Here is a 27964-nt window from a genome sequence, read left to right as displayed (position 1 = left end):
TCCTCCTGTGTCTGCTTGGCACACTTGTGCCTGGTGCCTGAGGGTACTTGGCCCTGCTTCCCCAGCCTTCACCTGCACTTTGGGTCTCTCACACACTGTTGAAGCGTTTTTTTTTTTTTTCTAAAGCTTTTGTTCTTTTAACTGCACATTAGAGCAAAAGGAGAAAGAATGGCCACAGACTAGCAGAACGAGACTTAGAGCAGGCTCCCTTTCTCTGCCGCCCTCGGGGCCTCCATGCTCTTATCTCTGAAGAGCAAGCTGAGCATAGAGTGTGGATACCGATGCTGTTATCCAAAATGAGGGTGCCAGTTCCAGGTGAAAGAGCAGTAGCATCTTATTGTTCACCTGTATGGGAACCTGAAGGGAGAGTCCTTATGAGCTGGTGTCAATCTGCATTGCTGTTCAGGAGTTCCTTTAAGTTGTCCTAAGCTGTGAGTTAGTACTGGGACCCTGCTGTGGCTGCTCTGAGCACATATAACTTACATTTAACTTAATTAAAACTTAATGAAATTTAGCACTCAGTTCCCTAGTAGCACTGGGCTCCATTCAGGCACACACAGAACACGGTTGGAGAGCAGGTCAATATTAGTACAGAAGAGAACACTTGGATCTTCCAGAAAAGCTGGCCTTACTGCTGTAGCCACCTACCTGCCTGCTGCCCCTCCTCCTTCCCTCCTGTAATGGGCCAGCCTTGGAATTCTGTGGTATGAATTGCTTGTGAGCCCCCTGAGAGGGTCAAAGAGAAAGAATGCATCTTTATCTTGGCTCTGCCTACTGTCCCTGGCTAGGTGGCACTGCTGCCCCTGAAGGCCCGCATAGCAGGCATGCAGTGTTGTCAGCAGTAGGTGCTGGGTCACTGTCCAGAGACCTCAGCCATGTGGCTAGCATGTCAGTACAGATTCGGAGTCCTTCCAGGTGCTTGTTTCCTCCCCTGATGACTCTATCCCTGGGTGTCGTGTGACACTTGTGATTTGTGTTGCTACAGAAGTCCATCTGCCCATTTCCTGTGTTCGCCCTGTCAGGCAGAAGATGAGGGTTCTTTTCCAGTCTCCAGGACGAAGCCCTGAGAGGATTCTAGTAAATACTCTGGTATGGTCTTGATGCAGTACCTCGTCAGTCTCACCAAATATCTACTGCCCTTTAGAACTTGGGCCAGGGCTGAGATATAACCATGCACTTTGAGTAGCCCACATTGGCAGCCTCTGCACTTTGAGGATCAGGCACAGGGCACTGTCTCAACGCTGGTTCTGTGTGTTTTCTGTTGACAGAGGAAGTCCTCACGGACCTAAAGCTCTCGTGGTTTCCTCGGTCTTCAGTAGTGCTAGGCTCAGCCTGCAGCCTGGTGGCAGCTGGCATGTTCCCCAGGTATCTGGCTGCTGCCAGTTGTAACCCCCCCACAGCAGTGGGGCTATGGCAACTAGCCGCTCACCAGGCAGAGCAATTCAGTAAGGGCAGCATGTGACTAGGTGGCCACTTCCGGATGAAGGGTACCAGAAAGGACCAGCAGTCAGTCTACACTCTATAAGTGGGTGCCTGACCAATGCAACAGGAATGAACAATGTTCTCTTGCTTTACCCAGGCCCCTCTTCTAAAGCCTGCTGGCTCCTAATTGCTTGGAAACATCCTGTGTTCTGTTTACCAAAACGGACTTCTGGATTGGCTATGCACAGTATGTGCTGGCGCCAAGGAGCCAGGCAGGCCTGCCCTGGGGCTTATGAGCAAGGTTAGGGCTGTAGCACCAGGCTACGAGGGCTTTGAAAGGAGACAGCTCAGAGCTGGGTGAATGGGGGGGTGGGGGGGGAAGAGCCTGAGGCACACTGGCCTCTTCATCTAATATAAAGCCAGCCCCGAGGGCAGTGCTTCTGCCAGGGCCTGACCCTCAGGTCCTTTCTTCCTGTTGGGCTTCTTTAGAGGGACGGTGTGAAGAGATGACTGGAATTTGAGGGAAATTACCCTTTTCAGATGCATGGCCCTGGACTTGTCAGGAGGCCCAAGCTGTGAGTTTTGGTGTGTCCTGTTCTCTCCGGAATTCTCACCAGACACCCTAGGACCAGAGATTTGCAGTATAGGCTTACCGCAAGGGGTCTTCAAAGCAGTATAACTGGCACTCAAAAGCGCTTGGCTTTTACTGCATTTTTTTAGTATCCTGACAGGATGTCAAACAAATCTTTTACACCTGCATTTTCCTAGGATGGGGTGGTGCCAGCAGCAGCAGGATCTTTTTCATGCTGTGCGGATTGAAAGCAGAGTGTCCCTGTGTTCCTGCCAAACTCAGTAGCCTCCGGGCAAAGTGAATGGACTTGCCCAGAGCCAGGGTATTCCAGGGGCAGGAGCATAGTCCAGTGGGCTGTGAACGGGGCTCAGCCAGCAGATCAATGGCAAGAAAGGAAGTGTGCCACCTTGGAGCCAACCTGGGAGCCAGACTGAGACAAAGACCCCCACTGGCTTCTCTCCTCACAGCCCCAGGGAGCACAGCCCAGCAGATGGTAAGATCCAAATGTGGGGATCCCCCATCTCAGACACCCCTAGCACTCCCTGCACCCATCAGTCCTCTCCACAGCCTGCAGCAGGGAAGTGCAAGATCAGCTTCAAATTGAAGCTTTCTGCTTGTGGGCCACGCTTTGCCTGCAGGAGGCACAGGGAGTCCACGAGGTTGGCAGTCCCTGCATGCAGCTGCACAGATCTGCCTGGCCCCATCCTTTAGTCTGACCTTTAGAGGCTCAGGTTGCCCGGAGCACAAACGGAACAGTGGAGAGGTGAGGGATGAGGCAAAGCTAGAGAAAGCTTCATGGTGGGTAAGAGCTGGCCAGTGGAATAAACTGCACTGGTTTGAAGGACCCTCTTGCCTGGAAATGGATGCAGGAGAGGTTATACAGGAAATGGGTCACGGCTGGTAGGGGGCCCGCAGGTATGGCCAGATGTGTGCACCTGCCCTTAATCACCTCATCCTACAAGGCCCCCTTGTCAAAACAGTTATTTTTGACAAGGGTCATTGTGTTGTCAACCTACCAATCCACTGGCTGGTTCACCTCCAACGTTCTCAGTGACTGGGCTGGAGAGAGTGGCTGTCCCCAGACCCTGTTACTGATGAAACCCAGGTAATGAAGGACTCTTCCTTCCTTGGGAGAGTGGGAGAGAAGCCTTACTGATCAGCATCACAGCCAACCTTCAGGCCCTGAGCTCACTCTTGTCACAAGACAGGAGTAATCTATTGAGGAACTGTAGCCACAAAAAGAAGGAAGCCCCAGCATTCTTAGATCCCCACCCCACCCCCACCCCAGGCACACAGAGGTCCTGTGTGATTTCTGTAGAAACCCGAATGTGGATATGCTGTCTTCACTGTGCTCTGCATGCTGTGCCTTGGGAGGGACCGGGAGTCACTGCTGATATTCCTGGCTCCTTAGTGCTCACATATCTTATAACTGAGCTCTTAAGAGTTGTCAGTGGGAGGTAAGAAGATACCCCATCAGCCGGTTCAGATCAGCCATGGTGCCTGAGCACAGGCCTCCCACCTAGGGCCATTCTCCAGGGTCTGGTTTTTTTTTTTTTTTTTTTTTTGGTAGTGGTGATGTTTTTTGAGACAAGGTTTCCCTGTGTGGCCTTGGCTATCCTGGGACTCATTCTATAAACCAGGCTGTCTTCAAACCCAGAGATACAACTGCCTCTGCCTCCCCTTAGTGCTGGGATCAAAGGCATGGACCACCACTGGCTCAGATACATTTTTTTTTAAAGGCCACGAGAGTCATATTGCCACTCTGGGAGGTGAACATAGCCGCGACTAAGGATGAACAGCCAATGTCCAAACAATCCGCTCTGGTTATTGCCCAGTGGGAATCCTGCTGGAGCCCAGCCCTTGAATCCATCTCTTCAGGGGCTTTTGCTTCCACACGGCATGTTCAGAGTCCGAGGACAGACCCTGAGGAGGTCGAGATGTCCCAGCTGCTTAACCTGGAGATGGTCTCTGGGCAAAGAGAATGTCAAGGTCCATACAATGAATTGGCCCCTGATGCTCTCTTTTCCCACAGCCCTGGATCTCATGTGGCAGTCACCTCTGCCCTCAGGATTCCCCATGCAGCTACCCAGCTACCAGCTGCCTGTTGTCAAGTCTCTGCAGCCCTGGGGTGCCTTGTGGTGACCCTGGTCACCCCTAATGTCAGTGTTCCCTAAGACTAGGAGCCACCCCCTTTTCTAGTCTCCTTGGCCTAAAGTGAGTCTTTTGGCAGGGCTGGTTGGGAACCAGCAGCTGTTGAGGAGAAGGGACCATCTGGGAGAAGGGCGAGCTGGCTCAGGGAACCCAGGACAATAGTAGGGGAAATTACAGGAAATAGGAAGAAATGGCAGATCCGGGCTCTATTTCCAAGCTGCCAAGCTTTTTGAATATACATATAACAGGTATAATTACTTCTCTTCCTTTAAACACTTCCAGATCATCTTTTCCCTTTTTATAAACTGGCCAGCATCCCACCCTCTTGTCAGCAGTACTCAGGCCTCTTCTCCAGCCTTAGGGGCTCCCAGAAGCATCCAGGCAGGGCCCGTGGGAAGCCAAGAGAACAGCCTTAGGATTGCTACAACTATAGATGCTTCTGGCGGGTGCTGGGCCGGCAGAGCTACTGTCTTTCCCAGCTACCTCCAGGGAAGACCTGGCACTTGTCTCCAGGCCACCATCTAGTTATATGGTTATGTGCCTGCAGGTGTGTCAGGTTGAAGGCATGTGAAAAGTGTGGTTTTCTAGTTAGTGATGTCTTAGTGAGAGAGACCAGAGTGCTGATTGTCTCTTCTGAGTCCAGCTTTGACCTGCGAAGCCTTACGGACTGGGCAGTATCACCAGTCTGACAATCAGGTGGTCAGGACCTAGGCCAGGCAAGAGGGACTCTTGAATCCCACCTACCCTTGTCCAGCCATTCAGATGCCCAATCTAAGTCTCCTCATTGATTAAACATGCGCCTAACCAGACAGAAAGGCATGGGATGAAATGACCTACCTGAGGTCCTAACGTTACTGGTCTCAGGCTTCCTGGCTTCCTGACTGCAGGTGCAATGTGAACGGTAGCCCCAAGCTGTCGCCACTACACCTTCCCCGCCATGACAGACCGTAATGGAACTGGAGCCAAAGAAAACCCTTCCTCTTTGGCTTAGTTGTATTTGTTTAATCAGAAGAACAAGAAAAGCAGCTGATACAACAAGTCTGAGTATTTCCTATTTTACTTGGCAGCTATTGGCTCCCTTTCAGGGAAGCCAAAAGAAGAGGGACCCTGGGAGATGGGGCATGGGCAAGGTGCTGTGTGCACTAAGCTGCATGGGGGGCTGGGCTGTGATGCTTGGCCTCCCCCTCCCACTGCAGCTCTGACTTGTGAAGTCTTGGTGCTGGTGTTAGTTTGAAGCCTGAAGTGGTCTCCAGTCTTAGGATCCCTCCCAACAGCCTGAGGCTGGGGATTAGGCTATGCACAGAGGAAGAGGGAGAGGAAAAGGCCTAGAACCTCAGACGCCTCGGCCCCCTCCCTCTCTCTTACTCTGGAACCACCTGTGTGTCACTTCCTGCTGTTACCAAGATGGAAGGGGTCCAGGAGGCTTCAGCAAAGAGCAGGCAGGTGTCCTAGGTCCATGGTTGGATTCCAGACTCCTAGCCTGCCTGTTGCCTCAAGTCTGCGCCCCAGATGTAAGATTTCGTTAAGGGTTCCTACTAGACTGACCTTTCAAGAGCCTTTTTACTTGGACAAAGTGTATGTGGGAGGGGAATGTAGTAGGTTGGCCCTATGCTGCTTATATTCTAATGCTAATTTGCCCCCCCACCCCAAAAATAAACCTGCCCCAAAGACAAGAAAGTTTGCACATAGACAAAAGACACTGGGGGACCCTGCCCCCAGTAAATTCTGATTGGTAAATAAAGATGCCAGCAGCCAAGAGCTGGAGAGAAGAGTCATAGGTGGGGTTTAGGTTTCCCCAGCTTGAGACCATGAGAAAGGGCACGGAGGAGAGAGAAAGGAGCCACCATGGAAGAGGAAGAACGTGCAGGAGGGAGGAGAGCCACAATAGGGTTGCTGAGCCGTACAAACAGGGACGTGTGGGCTGGCCACATTGGAGTTAAGAGCAGCCCCGACAGAACATAGAAATTAGTAAGCAGTCACTCGGAGTTCTCAGAAGGGAAGTGGATTCTAGCAGCATGGAGGGTAGGCAGTTGCCCAGCTTTGTGCTGCCTAAGGCATATTTAAAAATATAAGGCTGTATACGTCTTTCATCTGGAAACATATATGGTCAAAATCAGGAGAAAAAAAAACCTGCGCAGGGATTTTTAAAAATATTTTCACTACACTAGACCTTGCTAGAGCCACTGATGTGAGTCACATGCCTTCTTGTCCTCCTGCCCTGCACAGAACCTGGGAGATCAGATGACAGCTCTCTGTGACCTAACAGAACCTTAGAGCCCAGGGTATCCTGCAAAGATGCCAGTAGGGCTCAAGGCCATAGCTGACATGCGTTTGGCTGAGGGGACACCCAGGAGGCCACTGGCGTGCCATCTTTGGATCCAGACCTGGACTCTGACTGGCTACCACCCCTTAACCTCATGAGCTGATGACAGGAGCTTAAGGAAGTATCCTGTGAGGCTAGTCCCTCCATTTGGGCTCTGCTGGGGGATGGTTTTGTGCACTGTGTATTCAGATGCTGATTTCTATGCCCAGACATCTGGTCCCAGTCAAGCATCTCCAGTCTTACTGTTATGTAAAAATTGTTTTCCATCACCTCTGATTGGTTAATAAAGAGCTGACTCAGCTGATAACTGGGCAGAGGGAAGAGGGGAGGCAGAATCTCCGATCCTAGTGATGGGGGTCCCAAGTGAGAGAACTGAGGAAGAGAAGATGTGCAGAGACCGGGTGAAGGGACCAGGGGGAGTCACAATGAGGGGACACATGGAGTAGATCGAGTCTGAGCAAGACTCAGATTACAGGTCAAGGACCATGAGGCTGGGACCTTGTAGGGTTAGAATAAATGAATATCTGCCCAGTTAGGGCTGCCAGCTTCTTAATAAATCTATTAGGTCTCAGTGTTGTTCATTTGGGAGCTAAAGTGGTATCCTGCAAAGATGCCAGTAGGGCTCAATAGCTGGGCTAGAGTGGGCATAGGAACACTCAGCAGTTATGTAGGAGCAAGGGGGAAGAAAACCGCCTAAAATTACTTTTATAGGGTTCTCTGAAGGTGTCTCCTCCTGTGTGCTCAGCTCCAAGGTTAGGGCTATAACAACTGGCCCTGACACAGCACGCAGAGCCCACTTGCCTCCCCCAGCCCCAGCCTGTCCTTCCTAAGCGCTGCCTTCTTGGTTGCTGTAAGGTCTGAATCTCCATTCACAGCCTTGCTCCTGGGGCTAAGATCCTCCCTGTCCGTCTGCTGAGCTGCCCTCTGGAACCTAAGGAGCTGACCAGGTGATGCAGAGGATGAACTCTCTCACTGTTGAATGACCGACCACTCCCCATCCCTGCCTGGGTTTGGATGCTCAGCCTACACACCCCTGATTCAGCACTGAAGCATCTTCAAACATCACCACTAATAAACGATGTCAGTAGACCAAAATGTCTAGATTATATAGGGAAGAGCCTCTGGGAAGGCAGCCAGCCCCTGGGCTGGAAAGTTTAGGGTTGGGGGTAAGGTATGCTAGGTAGAGTCTGAGGGATGCTGGGAGAACCTAGAGGCCAGGTCTGCTTTGGTATGTAAAATATGCACCTCAGTCCCTTGTCCTGGGGTCCAAAACCAAACAACAAGGATAAGGCTTTTGAAACTATGCCTGCTTTAAGTACTTTTTCCAGTGTCTGCAACAAATATGGATGGTTTTCAGAATCACATAGTGGGCATTTAACAGTACCCACAGTCAGTTTCACCCTTTGTTTTTGTGAACTAGAGGCCATGGTTGGCTGAATCCAATCTACTCTCATATTGAAACTTGTCTCTCATTTGTTTATTGTCTGGGCCTGTTTATTTTTTCTTCCATTTTAAGAAAAAAATATCAACAATATGAACTAACCAGCACCCCCAGAGCTCGTGTCTCTAGCTGCATATGTAGCAGAAGATGGCCTAGTCAGCCATCATTGGGAAGAGTGGTCCCTTGGTCTTACAAACTTTATATGCCCCAATACAGGGGAACACCAGGGCCAAGAAGGGGGAGTGGGTGGGAAGGAGAGCCGGGAGGGGGGTATAGGGGACTTTGGGGATAGCATTTAAAATGTAAATGAAGTAAATACCTAATAAAAATTGGGGGAAAAAAGGAAAAAAATATGACCTAGAACATTTTGTTTATTTTTTATGTGCCATGGAAGGTAATTAACTTATCACCAAACATGTTAGGGACAGAATTTTTAATAAAAATTAGATTTCTCTTGAATTTGTCTTTGGTAGAAACTCACATAATTAGCCATATATATAGTCAAGCAATATTGTCAAATAGAACACAGAACTTTGTCGGCTACCCTGTAATTTGTTGTTGTTGTTTTTTGTTTGTTTGTTTGTTTTTTAAATCAGCATTAAGAACAAAATTCCTGAGATCTTAGCAACATGGGAAGTCCAGACAGCAGAACTGTGAAGAGGAGGCCTGAGACGGAGGAAGCTCAGATCTGAGCAGAGGCCTGAGGACCTAAACCTGCCCAACACCACCATCATTACCAGGATCATCAAGGAGGCATTCCTGGATGGCATTAGCATCTCCAAGGAGGCCAAAGTGCCACCTTCTGCACTACCAGGGTTTTCCTTCTGTATGTCACATCATGGTGTGTGGATAACTTCACAATGAAAGGGAAGCGCAAGTCTCAATCAATGCCAGTGATGTGCTATCAGCCATGGAAGAGATGGCGTTCCCGTGGTTCATTACACCATTGAGAGACACTCTAGAAGAGAACAGACAGAGCAGAGAGGCAAGAAGGAAGCTTCTGAGTAAAAGAAGGACAAAGACAAAAGAGGGGGGGAGAGGAAAGAGGAGCAAGACAAAAGCAGGGAGGAGAAGGAGGAGGAGGGAGGATGAGGAAGGACTGCACGAGGAAAGACAGAATGAAGAGGAGGAGGCAACTGTGTGGAGAGAGTGGGCAGACTGTGGCACGGTGGAAGGGACCCTGAGATCCTGAGTTAATGTGAAGCCTCTCCCTGCAAGATGCCTGAGATCAAACTAAAACCTGGACAGAAAGATCCAAACCAGCTCTTCCCAGACTCAGAGTGTCCGAGTTACAGAAACCTGCTGTCTTAGGGTTTTACTGCTGTGAACAGACACCATGACCAATGCAAGTCTTATAAAGAACAACATTTAATTGGGGCTGACTTATGCGTTCAGAGGTACAGTCCATTATCATCAAGGCAGGAACATGGCAGCGTCCAGGTAGTTATGGTGCAGGAGGAGCTGAGAGTTCTACATCTTCATCTGCAGACTGCTAGCAGAATACTGGCTTCCAGGCAGCTAGGATAAGGGTCTTAAAGTCAACACCCATACTGACACACCTACTCCAACAAGGCCACACCTCCTAATAGTGCCACTCCCTGGGCCGAGCAATGCAAATCATCATACTGGCTTTGCTTCATCAGCCTGGAGGTTATGACTTTTTAGTATGAGAGATTCTGAATGACTGAATAGTTTGGTATCAGTTGTTTACCTAGCTTTTGATCCCATTTCCCTGGCCCTTCAAAAATAAGTAATAACTTCCATGTTGCCTGCTATGTTCCAAGTCACAGAGGCAATAAAGGCTCAGGGGGAAAAATTGGGCTTTTATCATCATCACCCATCTGGCTGTACAGTAATTGGCAAATTGTTTGTGCAGTAATTGACAAATTGTTTGATTGTACAGTAATGGACAATATTAACGGTCAGAATGGTTGCTCTTTAGGAAACAAATAAGAAGCCCTAAGTGAAGGAAATCTCTTCACTTGATGGTAGCATTACTTGCTTGGTTTCTTGCTTTCTAGACTTAATTAGCTTGTAGTGCTTTATTGAATATAGATGCCCAGTCTTCCGGGGTGGCTGTGAAAAAGTGTAACATAAAAACAAAAAGACTGGACCTTTAGGCCCAGGCTTGAAAATGTGACCTTTGTGACTCAATGCTCCAAGGCATACTAATCATAAAACAGGTAGCGACATTCCTCCACCCACCCGCTTCCTGGGTTCAGGGAGTGTTTGTTCAAATAAAAAAAAGTCACCCTGACCGTTCCTGGAGCCCGCTATGCAAATGCGCTATTGTTAGAGGCTCATAGAAACTGTCTTGAGAAATAAACACAAAATTATCAGGTATTTTCCTTCACTTCCCACTTTGTGACTCTTAACTGGTATTTTTGGTATTTTCCAATAATGCCCTTCTCACCCCCTTGGGTTGTGCTTTTTTCCCTTAAATACCCCCTTCCCCAGCTACTGGGAGTCCACAGTCCTCTACCCCTGTGTGGTATATGACTGTGGGTCCCAGAGCGCACCTGGAATAAAATGTCCTCTTGCAGTTTGCATCAAGGCCGTTTCTTGTGTGTGATTTGGGGTGTTGCCTCTCCTTAGTCAGAACATGGGGGAGTCCTTACTTTGTGGATCTTTCAGCTGCAATCCTGTAACATACACACTTAAATTCTCAGTGTTAGAATCTGTCAAGGAATAGTGCGAATTCTTGAAAGCAGGTAGCTTAGTCTTAGAGGTAACTCAGCGCCTGCCACAGTAGGATTTAGTGCCATCTCCTGGGAGGTATAAAATCCCAGGTTTCCTCTCCTCTAGTCCATCTCCCAGACTTGTAGCTATAGTTTTTCATGCCCTGACTCCCTGACAAGTTCCAGAGACTTCATCTCCTCCAGGTGCAGCCTTTCTCCTCCCCATCTCTCTGGTCTCTGCTTCCCAGCCCCACTTTCTCCTCCTTTTACCCAACTTCATCTTCCAGTCTACGGACTTTGATAACCTACATAAGTTCCTAGGATTCTTAGTCCTCATCTCCTGCCCCTTAAAAAGAATTTGAAAATACCTCAGAACCTTCAGGGAAGTGTAATGATGCTCAGGAATTGACAGCTGCTGGAGTTTTGACAATGTCTGAGGCCTTTGCTTCTCACCACTCTGTGCTGCAGGCACCGTCTCTGTCTTAGCAGAGCCCTGGAGGCTGACAGGTGATGTAACAGTTAGATAATGTTAAACAGATGAGGGAATACACTGAAGAGTTTGTTGAAAGTGACTGGAGACTGTTAAAAAACATAATTTTTTATACAAATAAAGAACATTCTTTTTTTATTTTTAAAAGAAGAAAACACTATTCCTTATCATTTAAAAGAAAAACAAACTATCTAAAGAATAGTCCTCACTGCTGGGCAGTGGTGGAGCACGCCTTTAATCCCAGCACTTGGGAGGAAGAGGTAGGTGGATTTCTGAGTTCGAGGCCAGCCTGGTCTACTGAATGAGTNCCAGGACAGCCAGGGCAACACAGAGAAACCCTGTCTCGAAAGACCAAAACAAAGAATAGTCCTCACTTGACAATAGCCAAGAGACTGAGACATAATTACAGAATATTCTTTAAGCAAATATTTTGTTCTGCGGGGATCAGTGATCCTACAAAGTTCTGTCCGTGTGTGTGTGTGTGTGTGTGTGTGTGTGTGTGTGTGTGTGTGTGATTGACCTTTCATCCATATTCAAACATCTCTGAAGCTTATATGTAGCTGAGTGGTAGAGTTCTGGCCAAGCATTTATGAAGCCCTGGGATCTGTCCCTAGTATTGAAAAGAAGGGGAAAGATGTTTTCCAATCCTGTTTCAACTTCACCTTGCTGGAGACACTGTCTGCAGCATCCCCAACTTCAGTGGGATAAGCCAGTCCCTTTGTTATAAAGTGTGCTAAAGCAAACAGCTTGTCACCTGGCTGCTGGCACAAGAGCTGTACCTTTCCATAGCGAGGCCTTTCCCCTCATCACCTGGAACCAGAAGCAGCTATTTACCCTTGTAGCATAAACCCAAGTTCACATCCAAATAGGACTGAGTGTTTGCATCAGGGGCCATCACGCTCACATGCCACCCAGTCTCCTTTCCCTCCCCCCCTCTGATCCTGCCAACAGCTTGCTGGAGAGCCAGGGACATAGTCTGCAGCATTTACAACTTGGGTGAGGCGAGCCATTCTCTGTGAACGTTCCAACTGGGTTCCTCTTTTCCTGGACCCTGTCATGTGCAGCAAGAGGCTGTTGTTCTTGTCAATGAGTTTAGAGAAGAACAGTTCAAGCAGGCTATGGTGACTGTTGGCATACACCTGTAAGTGAAGCATTCGGGAGACTGAAGAAGGAGTATAGAAACCTTGAGGCCAGCCTGGAGCACATAGTAAGTAAGGCCCTACCTCCAAAGATAAGTAGCTAGATACAGGATAGATGGTTAAATGGTCAGTGAATAGAGGATGGATGGTGGAATGGACAGACATATGGAAGCCTTATTTATTTATGTATTTATGTATGTATTTGAGACAATTGGTTTTGCTGAGGATTCTGGCAGTGCTGGATGTGAGATGAGAAGTCCTGGAGTGGGTGGGAAAAAGAAGCTCCCAGAACTCCTAGAGGACACAGCACCTAGATGAAGGTTCACAGGATATGGTCCACCTCGCCCAAGTTGGGGATGCTGTAGACATTGTCCCAGGCTCTCCAGAAAGCCAGGGGTCAGAGAGATGGAGAGGGGGAGAAAGACTCGGCGGCATGTGGATTTGATGGCTCCTGATGCAAACAGGCAGCTGTGAGCACAGCACTCCGCAGTCAGATCAGGATGTGAGTTTCAGGGTTCTGAGTGGGAGGAGGGGTGGGATCTTCAGTTACAGGCCTGAGGTATACAAAAGCCAGGAGTCCAGTCTCATGGGTACCACAGGAGGGAGAGCGGAGTTGAGCGGGGGGGGGNGGGGGGGGGGGGGGGAAGCCAACAGTGAACAGGTCAGAGACCCTTCTCAGGTCAGTCCAAGCAAGTGGGTTTGTCCTGAGCGGAGCAGGCTGTGCTCAGGGACTTTGACGGGGAGAAACTTGGCTGTGGGGGGTAGCAGGTGTCCAGCCTCAGAGACCTACAGCATCCCCTTCACAGCATCCTGATCCCCTCGGCAGCTGTACTCTGTCACATGTACCATCCACTCAAGTGCTCCACGAGAGCCATGCCGGTTCCTTCTAGAGCACCGGCAGGCTCTCCCCTGCTCCCCAGGCACACAGTAGGACAGGTGTGCAGCTGCAGGTTCTCAAGAGCTTCACACTGATTCATCTGCTTGCCATTTCCTGCTTTGCATCATGCGACTTTTATCCTGGAATTTAGAGTTTTTTGAAAGTCAGCAGAGTGGGCACAGGGAGAAAGAGCCACACACACTGAGCCTGCCCACCATCCCGGCCTCACATACCGGGGGCTATTGGCAGTGGGGCCAGATGCAGAACCTGAGTATCCCCTGTGTACTGTGCTGTGCTGGAGTCAGGCAAACCTCAGGCAGTGAGTAGGTTACTGACTTAGCAGACAGCTGAGAACCATCAGCACCAGACACCATGGGACGGGGCCCCTTGGTGTCTTTGACCTTGAATTGGAGGATTACTGGCTTGGTGTGAACACCCTCTACGTGAACACCCCAGGCATGTTTGATTTATCCATGCAGAGTTGAGCAGGACTCTGACCCAGCATCTAAGCTGCAAAGATGGTAAGCTTTTGTTCTGCTGTTTGTGATCCCCAGGATATCTGCAGGCCCACGAGAGGACTCCGGAGCAGAAGGGAGTTCCGGGCCTACCTTTATGAACAGGGTTTACCAAGCTTGAATGAGCCTGGTCCTGTCAGTGATCAGGAACCAGGCAGTCGTGCTCTCTGCTCAGATTGATCAGAATCTCAGTGTTCTCGAGTTCTAGCTGAGGTTCAGCTCCCCTGGGCTGTGTTGCTGCCTGAGGTGATGCCACCGTCCCTTCTTCTCTTCCTCTGCCTCTGTGTGTGTGTGTGTGTGTGTGTGTGTGTGTGTGTCTGTCTGTCTGTCTGTCTCTGTCTCTGTGTGTGTGTGTGTTTGTGTGTGTGTGTGTGTATGTGTGTGTGTGTGTGTGTGTGTTAAGAGTAGCACTTTAAAACAATATATTATATAATATACCAGGGTCACTTGTTCCTCTCCCACTGACCTACTTGGAACCATACTGTAAACTGCCAGCAAATCTCAGGGGTCGGGGTGTCAGGAACTTCAAGGAAAGAGCAGCCCCAGCTTATGGACAGCAAGAAATAGTGTCCTCCATCACACAGACACAAGGAGATGAACAAGGCCACAACCTGATGACCTGGACACACGGTCTTCTTGGGAACATCTCCTGGGACAGGAGTGGACCACATCCCGATTCCTGCCTCCTACGACCCTGAAGCGAGCCCAGCCTGGCCGGGCTGAACTTCTGGCTCTCAAGTGCTAAGCTAATGTGACACTTGATACTGTTAACCTGACAAACTAATGTCACTGGGAAATGAGGATCGGGCACACCTGTGAGTACCTATTGTGGGTGGCACCATCACGTGGGTTGGGGTCCTAGACTGAAAAAAGATGGAGAAAGAGAGCTAAGCGCCAGCAATCGCCTCTCTGCTTCCTGACTGGATACAGGTGGCCAGAGGCTGCCTGCTCCTGCAGCCAGGCCTTACCCGCCGAGATGGACTGTTGTACCCTCGGACTGTGAGCCAAAATGAACCCTTCTTCTTAAAGTTGATTTTTGTTGCCAGATATCGTACTTTAAACTTTTGGAAGCAGTTGGCAAGTTGAGGAGAGTTGAAAGGGGAAAAAGGGTTCCAGGGGCAGAGGAGTGAGTGGGCTCGAGGAGGAGGGCTCAGGCGCAGCATGACTAACACAGCGGGTGATACAGATGACCGCCACCACAGTTCACTGTGGGGCACTGCACACTGCTCACTGCAGCAGTCTTCATCCACCTAAAAGAGAGGACATCCAGTGACCAGACAAACATCCTGTCCGGGGATAAGCGGAAGAACTGTTACCAAGCCAAGACACAAACAACCCAAAGATGACAGTCCTAGGTACCTTGCTGTCCTCGCCAGTCCAGAAGCACAAAGGAGGACACAGCCCACTCAAGACTGTGTGCACCACCCCCAGAGCCTCTCTCTCAGAACCCGTGCTGGTCTCAAAGCAAACCTCTCCCATCCAGCCCGCTATCAGGGGCTGTTCTTCTATCATAGCCAGGACGGAAGGGACCTTGGCCTGTGTCCTTCAGGTGTTCAGCTCTGTGGCATGGAGGCTCCTCTGCTCTGTGATGTAGGGGTGGGGGTGGGGGGCATCCTTAGCTTCTGTGGGACACAGGATCTGCATCAATGGTTGGGTAGGCATGCTTCCTTCTTGGAGCAGACTGGAGACAGGACATGTGACATTCCCCCTTTCTGACTGGAACAGGGCTTTCATGGTTTGGGATTCCTCCTGTGAGCATTAAGGGCACTCCCCCCCCCCAATCCATTTGCATCCATTTTCAGCAGCTGATTCTCCACCTCCCCCACCCCCACCCCTTCATGTACATGTAGGTACCACACCAATCCATTTTTCTCAGAGCCCTGTTTCGTGTTTTTCTGATGAATTTGTCCTATATAATTAGCAGCTTCACCCCCCAGCACCCCTGCCCTCCCTGGGATCCAGGCACGGGAAGCTCCCCTCTCCATAGGCCTCTGTTGCTCTCTCTGCTTTTCAGAGCATACACTCTGCTCCTCTCCTTGGTTCCCCTGAGGACAGGAATTTTCCCTCGGAGCCCTGGCAGTGCCTGTGCTTGGGGCTGTTCCTTGTCCCTCAGATGAGCCCCGAGGGAGCATGTGCCAGCTGCTTTATTTGTCCCCTGGGTAGCAGCAGCCTGGGTCTTTCAGGAACTATCACCCACCAGCACACTTTGTTTCAGATGCTGAGAACTGTCCCCTTCAGTTCCTTTGCAGAAAGTGTTCACATTGTGCCCGGAGGTGGATCCTTCCAGGCCCTCGCTGGCCTCTTATTTTTGCATTTCTGAAGCTGATTTTCCCACAAGGAAACTAGTATTATGGAAATTTGTTTCAAATTAAGCTGAGCTTCTAAAGACTGCAGGTACTTCGGGGACACTTTGCCTCCTCGGCATGAACCAAGATGACCTCACCTCAGGGACACAAAAGCCCAGAGTAGGTGTCCACAATCCTGTTCTACACAGCCACCAAATCCCAAGGCTGCCAGAGATCTCTGGTCCCTGATACCATACCCCAGGACCAGTCTGACTTAGAACATTGTATAGAATCATTGACTCCCCCGAGGTCCTGAAGCCTACGCAATCTCTCAGGACCCTGCTGGCCACCATGGAGACACTTCACCCGGAGTCAAACCAGTACCAGGCACCAGGCAGCCCTCTGCGCAGGGGAGGAGGGTGGGGCAGAGGTGAAGCTGAAATCTTGGGATGTCTGCAAGGTCCCTGGAATGTCCCACTGTGCGCTGCAGACTTAGCATGTGGTGTAGTAGCCTCTGGAAGTCCCGGAAAACCTTCTCATTTGTCTTCCCAATGGGAGACTCTGGTCCTCCTGCTTCTGGGACTCCCCAAGATCTTCTATGGTGAAGCCCAGAGAGAGTTTGGAGGAAGCTGCCCGGCCATTTACCTTCTGGTTTAGATGGAACCTTCTCACAGGCCTGGACATGGTCTTTGGCATTCGTCTTTGGAAAAGCTGACTGCCGGCCAGTTTTCCAGCACCAGAGCACAGAAAGAGGCCATGTTAAAAGGAGGAGAAGTTTGCCTTGGCTCACATTTTCAGAGTCTTCAGGCTGTGGTGGTTGAGAGGGCATGACGGAGTAAGCCATTGACACATGTGCCCAGACAGCAGAGAAGGAAAGACCGGTACTATGGGACTTCCTCGCCTCTCCCTCGTCAACACACCCAGGCCTCCAGACTGTGGGATGGTGCCTTTCACACTCAGAGCAGGTCTCCCTGGGCCTCTCTGGAAACCCCAGGGTGTGCTTCCTACAGTAGCAAGCACGCCAGTCTTTGATGCTGACATCCAACGCCCGCCAGCCTGCGTGCTGGAGTCTACCTGCTCCCTGACCTCAGGTTGGGACCCCTTGCCCTTCTCACCATGGCAACACAGTGTATTCACCACTGACCTTGGTGTCAGCTGCTTCTAGAGCCTGAGCATATCACCTGAAGTAAATAGCGGGGGGCCTCCCTCCTCACTCAGGCAGAAGGACATTCATAACCTGCATATTGGTTTCTATTTTTTTTTCTATTTCTGTTACAGTTTTGTTGAGTTTTGGTTTTATATTTATCTAATTCCTGATGCTTGTTTGAGGATGCACGCTATTATTCTGAAGATTCTGGAGGTCACCTACCTTATTGACAGACTGTGCCTCAGATCCCCCTCTCCACAGTCAGAGCTCTGCTTGGAACACTGGGGTCTTGTGTTGGATTTCCTAGTGACTATTTTTTTTAGTTCACCTGACAATTGGCTAAAAGATTTCATGTCGCTTCTAAATATTTGGGAATTGTCCAGTATTCCTCAGCTAATAGAAGTGTGGCTGTGCCCTTAAGGGTCCTGTAAACTTGAAGCTCATGGTGGTGCATTTGTTTATCCATCTTTTTACCCTTATCTATTTCCTTACGGCTGTGACATTAATTATGGGGAGAGACATGTTAGCTCTGAGTGAGATGTGGGTTCATATGCTTTCACATTTTTGCTTTATCAGTTGTCTTTGTGTGTTCTGAAGCCCCGTTCTAAGAATGTCTATAAAAAAAACTTGTCTCTTGGCTTAGTGCTTACAAAATTAGGGCTTTGACATATTCCTCATAAATTAAGAAAAGAATAAGTAATGTTTATAGGTATTTTGGCTGCACAGATATCTCTGAACCACATGCCTGCAATACACCTGAAGGCCAGAAGATAGTGTGGGATCCCCTGGAACTGGAGTTAACAGAAAATGCAAGCCACCATGAGGGTGCTAAGAACCAAACCAGGTCCTCTACAAGAGTGTCCACTGTTCTTAATCACTGAGCCACCTCTCCAGGCTCACACTCCCATTTCCAATAGCAGTCTTTCTCCCCACAGATCTTCTCTGTGTAATAGTAACCTCATCCCTTCAGCTCAGCTTTTGAAAATAATATTTACCTGGTGTGACTTTCCTGTCCTTTTCTTTTACCAGAATGTATTTGGGCATCTTAAGATTCAATTTGATCATTTCCACTTTTTGTTTCAAGTTTAGATTTTTTTTTTTATCTTTACTGTGATGTGTTTAATTTTGTTCTTTTTCTCTTGCCCCAACTCCTTTCTCTCCCTTTTTCCTTTCTCTCTTTCCCTTCCCTCCATGTCTTTCTTAGTATTGGAGATAAAGCCCAAGGTCACACACATGCTAGGTAAAAATGATCTACTGTTGAGCTATAGTATAGGTCTCAAGACCTCTCATCTACTGAGTGTATTTTATGATCTCTCTCTCTCTCTCTCTCTCTCTCTCTCTCTCTCTCTCTCTCTCTCTCTCTCTCTCTCCTTCTCTCTTTGTGTCTTCATCCCTCCCTCTGTCCCCCATCTTTCTGTGGCTCTAGATCTCACACATGAATTTTAATATGTTGCTTTTCAGTTCAATGTATCTATTTTTAATCTTCTGTGTATCTTACTCTTAATGTGTCTATTTTATCTTCTCTACATCACCATGTGTCTCAGTTACTTTTCTATTGCTGGGATGAGACACCCTGACACAGGCAACTTATAGAAGAAAGAGTTTATTTGGGGCTTGTGGTTACAGAGGGTTAGAGTCCATAGCTATCATGGTTGGAAGCACAGCAGCAGGCAGATAGACATGGTGCTGAAGCTGAGGGCTCACATCCTGATCAACACATTGGCAGAGAAGCACTAACTAGAAAGAGCGACCGATTTTGAAACCTCAAGTCTATCCACAGTGACACACCTCCACCAACAAGGCCATGCCTCCTAATCCTTCCCAAACACTTCTGCCAACTGGTGACCAAGAATTCAAATATATAAATCCATGGCGGCCATTCTCATTCAAATCAGCACACCATGTGAAGAACATCTCCTGTGGCTTAAGCTCTGCTCTAGTTGGCTTGTCGTTTCCTATCTTTGGTTGGTGTGTTTAGAGCCTTTGGCTGTGCTGTAGGATAGTCACAGTTATGTGGACACAATGTTTTATGCATTTGTTTTTGTTGCTTGTTTAATTTTTCTTCCTCCAGTGTCTGTTGGCCCCTGGACATGTCCAGCATTCCATCTTGACTGCTGTGCAGTATTGCCTGTGTCTTGCTCCAGCAATTTTAGGATTTGCTTCAGATGTTACACGGCACACACAGCACTTGTCATGGTCTCTGCGCATCTTTATTTCAGGTGAAGTGTGTGTCCCGTTAGTCCTCCCTGTTCTCGATACAGCTGGCGATTCACAGCATCTTCAGTCGGGATGTTCTGTTTAGTCTGCAGGAATGCCCTAGTTTTGCCTTTGTTTTGAATTTACGTCAAGTGCATTTACATTTGCTTGTTGATGCGTAGTCGTGACAATTGCCTTTGCAACCTTGGTGGGATTCTGACTTCTTTGTCACTTCACTGCTGTCATGTTCTGGTTTTCACTCAGTTTCAAATCCTCCTGGGTCTTGGAATAACAAGTGACTATCAATGAAACCCATGTGTGTTTCCATTGCGTTATTGAACTCTGGCTCTCACTCAGATCCGGTACTGATTAACTCCTTAAACAGGAGACCGATTGCCCCATTACTTCTGGTGTGAACAGAAATCCATGCTCCCTCCTTATCCTCCATTAATAACCTTGGTGAGGGTCCTTGTCACTGTTGGGTGTGATAAGACATCTGGTTTCCTCACAAGTCTCCAGTGACACTGCTTGGCACTTGAAACTTATTCTTACGACTCTGCAGGGATAAGAAAGGAGTGAATGGCCTTTGGCATGAAAAACAACACAGTAAAGTAGGAAAACTTTATTATGAGTCCAGATACACTGTCAAGAAAGCCATGGGAACGAAGAAGATAATTGACATTTAAAAGTGACTGTGGACTGACCATAGGTGATATTTCCCAGATGTCTATTGTAACCTGAGTTCAGCTCATGGTGGGCTGCACAGGCAGCCTAATGTCCTGCATGGTGGGCTCATTTGGCATCTTGAAAGGTATTTTGTACTGGCTGGTTTTGTGTGTCATCTTGACACAAGCTGGTTATCACAGAGAAAGGAGCCTCAGTTGAGGAAATGCCTCCATGAGATACAGCTATAAGGCATTTTCTCAATTAGTGATCAAGTGGGGAGGGCCCATTGTGGGTGGTGCTATCCCTGGGCTAGTGGTCCTGGGTTCTATAAAAAAGCAAGCTGAGCAAGCCAGGGGAAGCAAGCCAGTAAGCAGCACCGGTCTGTGGCCTCTGCATCAGATCCTGCCTCCAGTTCCTGCCCTGTGTGAGTTCCGGTCCTGACTTCCTTTGGTGATGAACAGCAGTGTGGAAGTATCAACTGAATAAACCCTTTCCTCCCCACCTTGCTGCTTGGTCATGATGTTTGTGCAGGAATAGAAACCCTAAGACAGCAGTACATTCCTTAAGAGAAGTTGGCATAATAGTTTCTTTCTTGCCACACCCACAGGCATCCAGGCTCTGAGACTCGCGAGTGTGAAGAAGACGTGATATTCTCTAGGATCCAGAAGATTTTGCCATTGATTTTAAAAACATACTTACACCCAGTGTACAGGATCTTGGAATTAGAGGGCAGGGCTTGCAGTAACAATCAGAGGTGCCTGGGCAGCTGGAGCCGAAGGTGAGCACAGGGCATCCCGAGTGGGACACTCCCAATACCAGCCAAGAAGACCACTGCCCACATGATGTTTTGCAAGTTTTCTGTGCCCACCGTGGCCAGGAGAGACAAGAAAGTAGTTTGATTCAACATGACTAAGTGCCTGGTGTTGGTTCAAACTTTGGTAATCTGACCCGAGTAGTTTATTTAGACATATTTAAGCATAGCACAATTTGATGAAAACTTTCCTGGTGATAATTAACTTAATCCTGTGTACAGAGTAAAGCACACATACATCTCCTTAAGGAACAAAGTGAGCTAGATAAAGACTGGACTTGACTATATTGAAATTCTTTGTAAAGTACATGTGAAACCTTCCATAAATATGGCTTTTAGAGATTGAATGAGAAAAACAAACTTAGAATAAGGGTCTGGGGAGGATCCGGTGTGATCCCTGACCCTGTGGTTAGCACAAAGGTTACCAAGCTATTAACCACATCTGCTCTCAGTGTAACCATACTTTTTGGATACTCTATTGAGTTCCTATATCTACTACCCTTCTCCACCTCAATCATTTCCAATCCCCTAACACTACGTAGAAGAGACAGAATATTAAAGGTGATGGGGGGGATGTAGACCTCTTTAGACTACTTCCTGATGGTTAGGGACATCGAGTTCCTTGGGAGAAGCCTAGTCTTGTTGTCAGAATATCTCTAACTAGCAATTCAACAATTCAGCAGTTCAGCAACAGCAAAAGCAGCAGCAGGAACCAGCAGGAGCAGCAGGAACCAGCAGCAGCAGCAGGAACCAGCAGCAGCAGCAGCAGGAACCAGCAGCAGCAGCAGCAGGAACCAGCAGGAGCAGCAGGAACCAGCAGCAGCAGCAGCAGCAGGAACCAGCAGGAGCAGCAGGAACCAGCAGCAGCAGCAGGAACCAGCAATAGGAACCAGCAGGAGCAGCAGGAACCAGCAGCAGCAGCAGGAACCAGCAATAGGAACCAGCAGGAGCAGCAGGAACCAGCAGGAGCAGCAGGAACCAGCAGCAGCAGCAGGAATCAGCAGCAGGAACCAGCAGCAGCAGCAGCAGGAACCAGCAGCAGGAACCAGCAGGAACCAGCAGCAGCAGCAGCAGGAACCAGCAGCAGCAGCTGCCACAGGCACCCTTGGGGCTCTCTTGTTTACACTCTCTTGAGAGTCCCCAGACTTCCAAATGTAAACTGTCTGTAGCTCGCACAATCACACCCCTCCTAGAGCATGAGACAAATCATAGTTAGAGGCTGTGGACAATCTGAAAAAAAAAATCCCATATCCCACACCTAGGATTAAAAGAAAAGCATTCCCATGACATAACTGGTTTTATTTTAAAAAAACAAAAACAAAAACAAAAATTCTCATGGCATCCCAGCCTTCTGTGTGGGTAACAGGCTGTGCATTCCTTCCTCTGAAGGAACAATCCTGCGCGTTTCACACTCCAGGTTTGCCTAGTGCTTATCTGTGAGCACAAGAACCTCGTGTCTCCTACCATGTTTAATACTGTGTAATGGCTATTCCTGGTTGTCAACCTGACTACATCTGGAATGAAGTACAGTCCAGACATGGAGGGCACACCAGATCTTGAGGCAAGAAGACACAGGCTTTTGACCCAGATCTTGACCTGGAGATCTTGAGTCATAGTGGTTATGAAAAGCTTAGGCTCAGGCAAGGTGGTATTATGCCTTTAATCCTAGGAGACTGAGGCAAGCAGATCTCTGAGTTCAAGGTCAGCCTGGGACAAAGCACTGGTTCAAATCCAGCTGGTAGGAGGACTGCTGTGGTCTTCTCACTTTATGGCTGGCATGCATTGTGTGAAGAAGAGTCAACTTTTTTCAGGGATGCCAACCCCAAGAGGTGACACCCACACTCTAGGGAAAAAACAGTCCTGCCCCATGCACACACAAGCAGCACAAATTGAACTCAGCAGGTGATTTAAAACAAGAGCATGTGGAGGTGGGAGGGAAAAGTAGAGAGGGGAGCAGTGGAGAAACTGTAGGGAAGGGAACGGGGTGAGTTTGATCAAAACATGTGTGAAATTCTCAAACGGCAAACAGAGATGCTAACATGGACCCAGGGAGGAGGAGGCAGGAACCGTAGAGCCACATGTAGCAGCTGAGGGCCACAGGAAAGGGATGTCTCACTTTATATGTGGTGAACAGCCCTGTCCGCCAGTCTGATGAACAGGTGGTGGGATTATCAGAACGCAGGACCTCTAGGAGTTGTGCTCATAATGAGTGTGCAGTCACCCCGCTGTCCCCAGACTCCTGTTCCCACCCAGGTTTGACTATAGGACAACACCTCACAAGTGCTAATGTAAGTTTTTCATGTTAAACCACAGGGCCCGGCTTTGTTCTTGCCGTGTGAAGGAAGGAAGCAGAAGTCCGTTAGTAACCACTCATCCATTATTCCATAACTGATGAAGAATTACAGAAGCTGAAGAAGCCAGGAGTTAATGAAAGCTGTGTGCTAGCTTCAACAGGCCATCAGAAAGGGCAAGAGATGGCCTAAAAAAGGAAGGAAGAAGGTGTCACTGTGGCAAGATATCCCTTTCCTGTGGCCCTTGGCTTCTAGGTCCAGTCTGTATGGCTCTACAGTTCCTGTTTCTTCCCTGGGTCCTTGTCAGCATCTCTGTTCACTTGTCTGTTTGAGAATTTCATACATGTTTTGACCAGATCCACCCCAGTCCCTTCCCCACTGAGAGTGATGCTTTATGGGATTCTGACCCCATCAGGCACAGACCTCTTTGTGACCTGTGAGCTTGGACAGCAAGACTCCTGCCTGACTTTATGGCTGGTTCCCTGTGGCTTGGCCCAGACCCTGTCCTCCCTCTGGGTCAGATCATGCTCACATGGCTTCAGAAATCTGTAGGCTGTGGATTTTCCTTCTCCCCATCCCTGTCCGGTTGCTCTGGGAAGTGACCATTAAGCTCACATGAGCCTCACTTCACAGCTGGATTGTCCCCCATATCCCATGCTGCTGGGCACAGCTCTGTAATTGAATTTTGGCCACATGAGGTTCCCCTATACCTACTCATAAAGCATCTATATACTCCCCACTCTGTACTGACAGAAGTGGTGGAGCGTGCACAAGGGCATGTGCTAAGCTGCGATGGAGAGTTCCTGGGTGTCCACATCACCCTACTCTGTGGAGTTATTGCTCACCAAGGGTGAGCAGTCTCTTGCCATCACATAAGTTTGTGGCCTTCCTGGGTGCACCTGTCACTGCAGGATTCCCTACTATCATCTGGTGGGTGTGTCCTGTGTATGACTTGAGAATGTGCCTGTTGCTCAGGTGCAGCCCCATCTCCCATCACCACAGGAAGCTGACATGTCCGCAAGGCTGAGAGACTCCTGTCTGTCAGCTCACAGCCCTGCATTCCGCTAAAGCAGCGAAGGATCCTCAGGCCTGGGCCTTTCCCCTCTGTGCTTGCCATACTGCAGCCCCACATATCTTCCCTCCTTCAGTTGTGACAAGCTGCAATGCCGTGTGGAGATAACAATTATGTTTCAAGCCAGCAAGAGAGCAGAGCAATCAACAATGCAATTGTGCACCTTGTGCCTCGGTAGCTCCAGTGGCTGTAGGTTCTGATTGGCCCTGCACTGCCAGCTCCTCCAGGGCCCTTGCCCCAGAGCAGCACTATGCCTGCCCCTGCACCTTCTTTGGCATGGAGAAGCAGAATTTCTGTGAAGATGTGTGGTCTGCAGTCCAACCAGGTCCACTCCGACACCCCACCCCATGTCACCCTCCCTTCACATCACATGACATTTGCCCAACGTGACAGCCAATAATTTGGAAGACATCTTTTACTTATTGCTGAGTGATCGTGGCCTTTGCCCTGGGTGATGGCAATTCTGGTCCAGGCAATTCTGCCTGAAATGACTGTGCGCTTGGAGTCTGTGAGCAGGTGCACATGTCCTGGAGCATGGGATCATCTGTGAAAGCCTCGTCTCACCCGCACTGCTGTCCTACGGTGAGGACGAGACCCTCCCAGGCTGAGGACATGGTACTAGGCCTCGCCTCTTCCCATACTGACTCAGGTCCTCCAGCCACATTTCACCCACCCTACCAGCTTGTTACTCCTGTCTTCTGCAACTGAGACACACTTGCTGTGGGGCCTGTCTGGTTCTGCTCCACCTGGGAGCACCTCTTCTACATGAGAACCATTGGTGTGGCCTCCTCTCTGTTCTCTCCACTGTCAGAATTCAACACAAATATTCCCTTACCAGAGCCTTCCCTGAGAGGTGTGGCAATGATGGCTTCACCCATGTCTCCTTCCTGTTTCCAGCTTTACTTTTCTGCCCAGCCTGTGTCCTAACTTGACAAGTCAAGTGTTTGTTTCTTTTGTTTATCGTTGGCTGCAATAAATGATGTGGCCTTGCCCATCGTGTATTCTCTTGCCCAGGAGAGACTGCCTGGCATACAATAGTTCCTCAATAAGGAATTGTTGCTCTCAGCTTGTCATAGACCATCCACTCATTCCTAACCTCCGACTGGTACCATACAGTCCAAAATAGCCACACTCCATAAGCAGTTTGTCTGGATAGCCCCCAAGGCTCATGTGTAGTCAAAGCCGTCTGTAACCTCGTGGTTTTTCTTCCATCCATTTTGTTCCCAGAAATAACAACTCTGAGACTTAGTATTTCATGATTATATGCTTATGCCAAAGGCTTTGCTTGTTCCCCGACTCTCTCATAACTTAATTACCCATCTATTTTATCCTAAGTCATGCCGTGGGGCTGGGTACTTGGCCCTCAGTTTCATGTGACCATCTTCTTCTGTGTCTGGAGCCAATCCCCTGTGCCCGACTATGCCTCTCAGAATCCTCCTCTCCCACCTCTCTCTCTTCCCCCTGGATGTCCCACCTTCTCATCCTGCCTCAGCTCATTGGCCATAGGCTTTTTTTATTGACAGGTGAAGCTTCCATACATTACACAAGAGATTTAACACACTCATGTGTTAAAGGCTCTTGAAAGGTGATGAGGAGGGCTCTGATTCCATCAATGGATCAACCCACAGATGAGTTGATAGCCAAATGGACTACCAGGATGTAGGGCCGCAGTTGGAGAAAGGAGGTCACCAGGAATGTGAATTTGAAGGGTATATTTGCTCCAGTGGTCTCTCTGTTTCCTGGACATCATGAGCCAAACAGCTGTGTTCTTTTACACGTTCCTCCCATGATGCTCTGCTTCACTATGGCCCAGAAACAACAGAGCCAAGTGACCGTGGGCTGAAACCTCTGAAACCGTGAGCCCAAATACTACACCTTTCTTCCTGGTAGTTGTTTTTTTTTGTTGTTGTTGTTGTTGTTGTTTTTATTTTTGTTTTGGTTTGAAGGCATTTATTGTAGAAAGGTAGAGATAGAGAGAGAAGGGAAGAGAAGTAGAGGGCAGAGGGCAGCCATGGCATGTGGAGAGAGGGGAGAAGGAAGTAGAGAAGATCGAGAGGTAAAAGACAAGGAGAGAGCAGGAGCTTAAGAGCTTTAGTCGGTTTTCTTTCGAGTATTTTTGTCTAGCAATAGACAGCTGACTACCATAACATGGGACAGGTCACATGACCCTGAGACGAGGTCACTGCCACCAATACCCATCCCCCTACATTCCCATCTCTATCTTAAAAAACAACAACAACAACAACAAACCCTTCGATTGTAGCTGGCTGTGGTGGCACACACCTGTAATCTCAGCACTTGGAAGGTAGAGGAGAGTCAGAAGCTGAAAGCAGCTATGTAGCGAGTGGAGGCCAGTCTGGGAGACAGGTGACTTGGGGGAAAAAAATGAGACAGCAAAACAGGAACATTCATGTACTGGTGGGTTTGTGTGACAACTTGACACAGGCTGGAGTTATCACAGAGAAAGGAGCCTCAGTTGAGGAAATGCCTCCATGAGATCCAGCTGCAAGGCATTTTCTCAATTAGTGATCAAGGGGACAGGGCCCCTTGTGGGTGATGCCATCCTGTGCTGGTAGTCTTGGGTTCTATAAGAAAGCAGGCTGAGCAAGTCAGGGGAATCAAGCCAGTAAGCAGCGTCCCGTCCATGGCCCCTGCATCAGCTCCTGCCTCCAGGTTCCTGCCCTGTGTGAGTTACTGTCCTGACTTCCTTTAGTGGTGAACAGCAATGTGGAAGTGTAAGCTGAATAAACCCTTTCCTCCCCAACTTGCTTCTTGGTCATGGTGTTTTGTTCAGGAATAGAAACCCTGACTAAAACTACTCACATTACCTTATGGATGCCAAAGTTATTTACAATACAACAGAGTTCTGGCTGAAGCAGATCTGAGGTGCTGCAGCCCCAGTGGAGCCTCAGACATCTCCCTCTGTGTTCCAAGTGCCCTTGTTCCTTGTTGTCAGGATCCTCTGTCAGCATCAGCCATGGCCCTGTCACCAGTGGCCATTTTGCTAGTTCTAGACCTTGTATCCCAGAACTGCCTCAGTTCCTAGCCTCTGACTTTCAAAGTCTCTGTCTCATGTGCGGTGGCATCTCCTTCCTTCTCCCGCCGAGGGACATCAGCTGCATCGTGCTGGCTAGCTCCATATCAACTTGGCACAGCTAGAGTCATCTGAGGAGAAGGAGCCTCATTGGGGAGCGCCTCCATGAGATCAGGCCACGGGTTCTTTATTCAGTACTGTTCAGTGCTGGGGCCTTGTAAGTGACTGGACCATGAACTAAACTGTTGATAGTGTTGCAGTCAGATGGTGTTACTGGGAGGAGTTAGGCATAGAAAGAGATGGAGCCCAGCTGAAGGAAGCAGGTTGCCACGGTTGTATTTTGAAGAACGTGTCTTGTCCCATACCTCTTCCTGTCTGGCCCCTCTGCTGGCTCGTCTGCTTCCTGGCCCCAGGAGGTGAGCAACCATCATTCACCATGATGAACTGCCTCAAGAGAGCCAGCTGTGAGGGAGTCAAGCCCCCCACCCCAAACTATGGGACAAGACAAACACTTCCTCGTTTAGTCTTTCTCTCGGACACCTTGTCGGATCCACAAAAAGCTAAGACACCCACCTGTGTAATCGAAGCTTTAACACACAGCCCCGCCCACCACCTGCCACTGTCTGTGGCTGTCCACAGTAGATCGAGGTGAGGAGACTGGTCTGAAGAGGCCACGATGCACCGTCAGCCTGAAGCGTTTGCCATCTGCTTTTGTGGAAAAGGCACATGTGTCATGTAGTGGATAACTGGGAGAGAGGACTTCTTTAATAAGCACCGCCTAGCAGCTGCAGAAGTGGGCTACATGCCCCGAGCTCTTTACTGTGGTCTCCTCCATTTGTTTTTGGAAGGAATAGT

The 27964-nt window shown here is 49.0% G+C and overlaps 1 pseudogene; it reads left to right on the top strand.

Moving 5' to 3' along the window:
• The first annotated feature begins 8295 nt into the window (after window positions 1-8295).
• Window positions 8296-9100, top strand: LOC110321963 (annotated as a pseudogene).
• Window positions 9101-27964: the final 18864 nt, after the last annotated feature.

This window comes from Mus pahari, chromosome 5 (genome assembly GCF_900095145.1).
Source record: "Mus pahari chromosome 5, PAHARI_EIJ_v1.1, whole genome shotgun sequence".
Classification (NCBI taxonomy): domain Eukaryota; kingdom Metazoa; phylum Chordata; class Mammalia; order Rodentia; family Muridae; genus Mus; species Mus pahari.
This window is presented reverse-complemented; position numbering and strand designations above follow the sequence as displayed.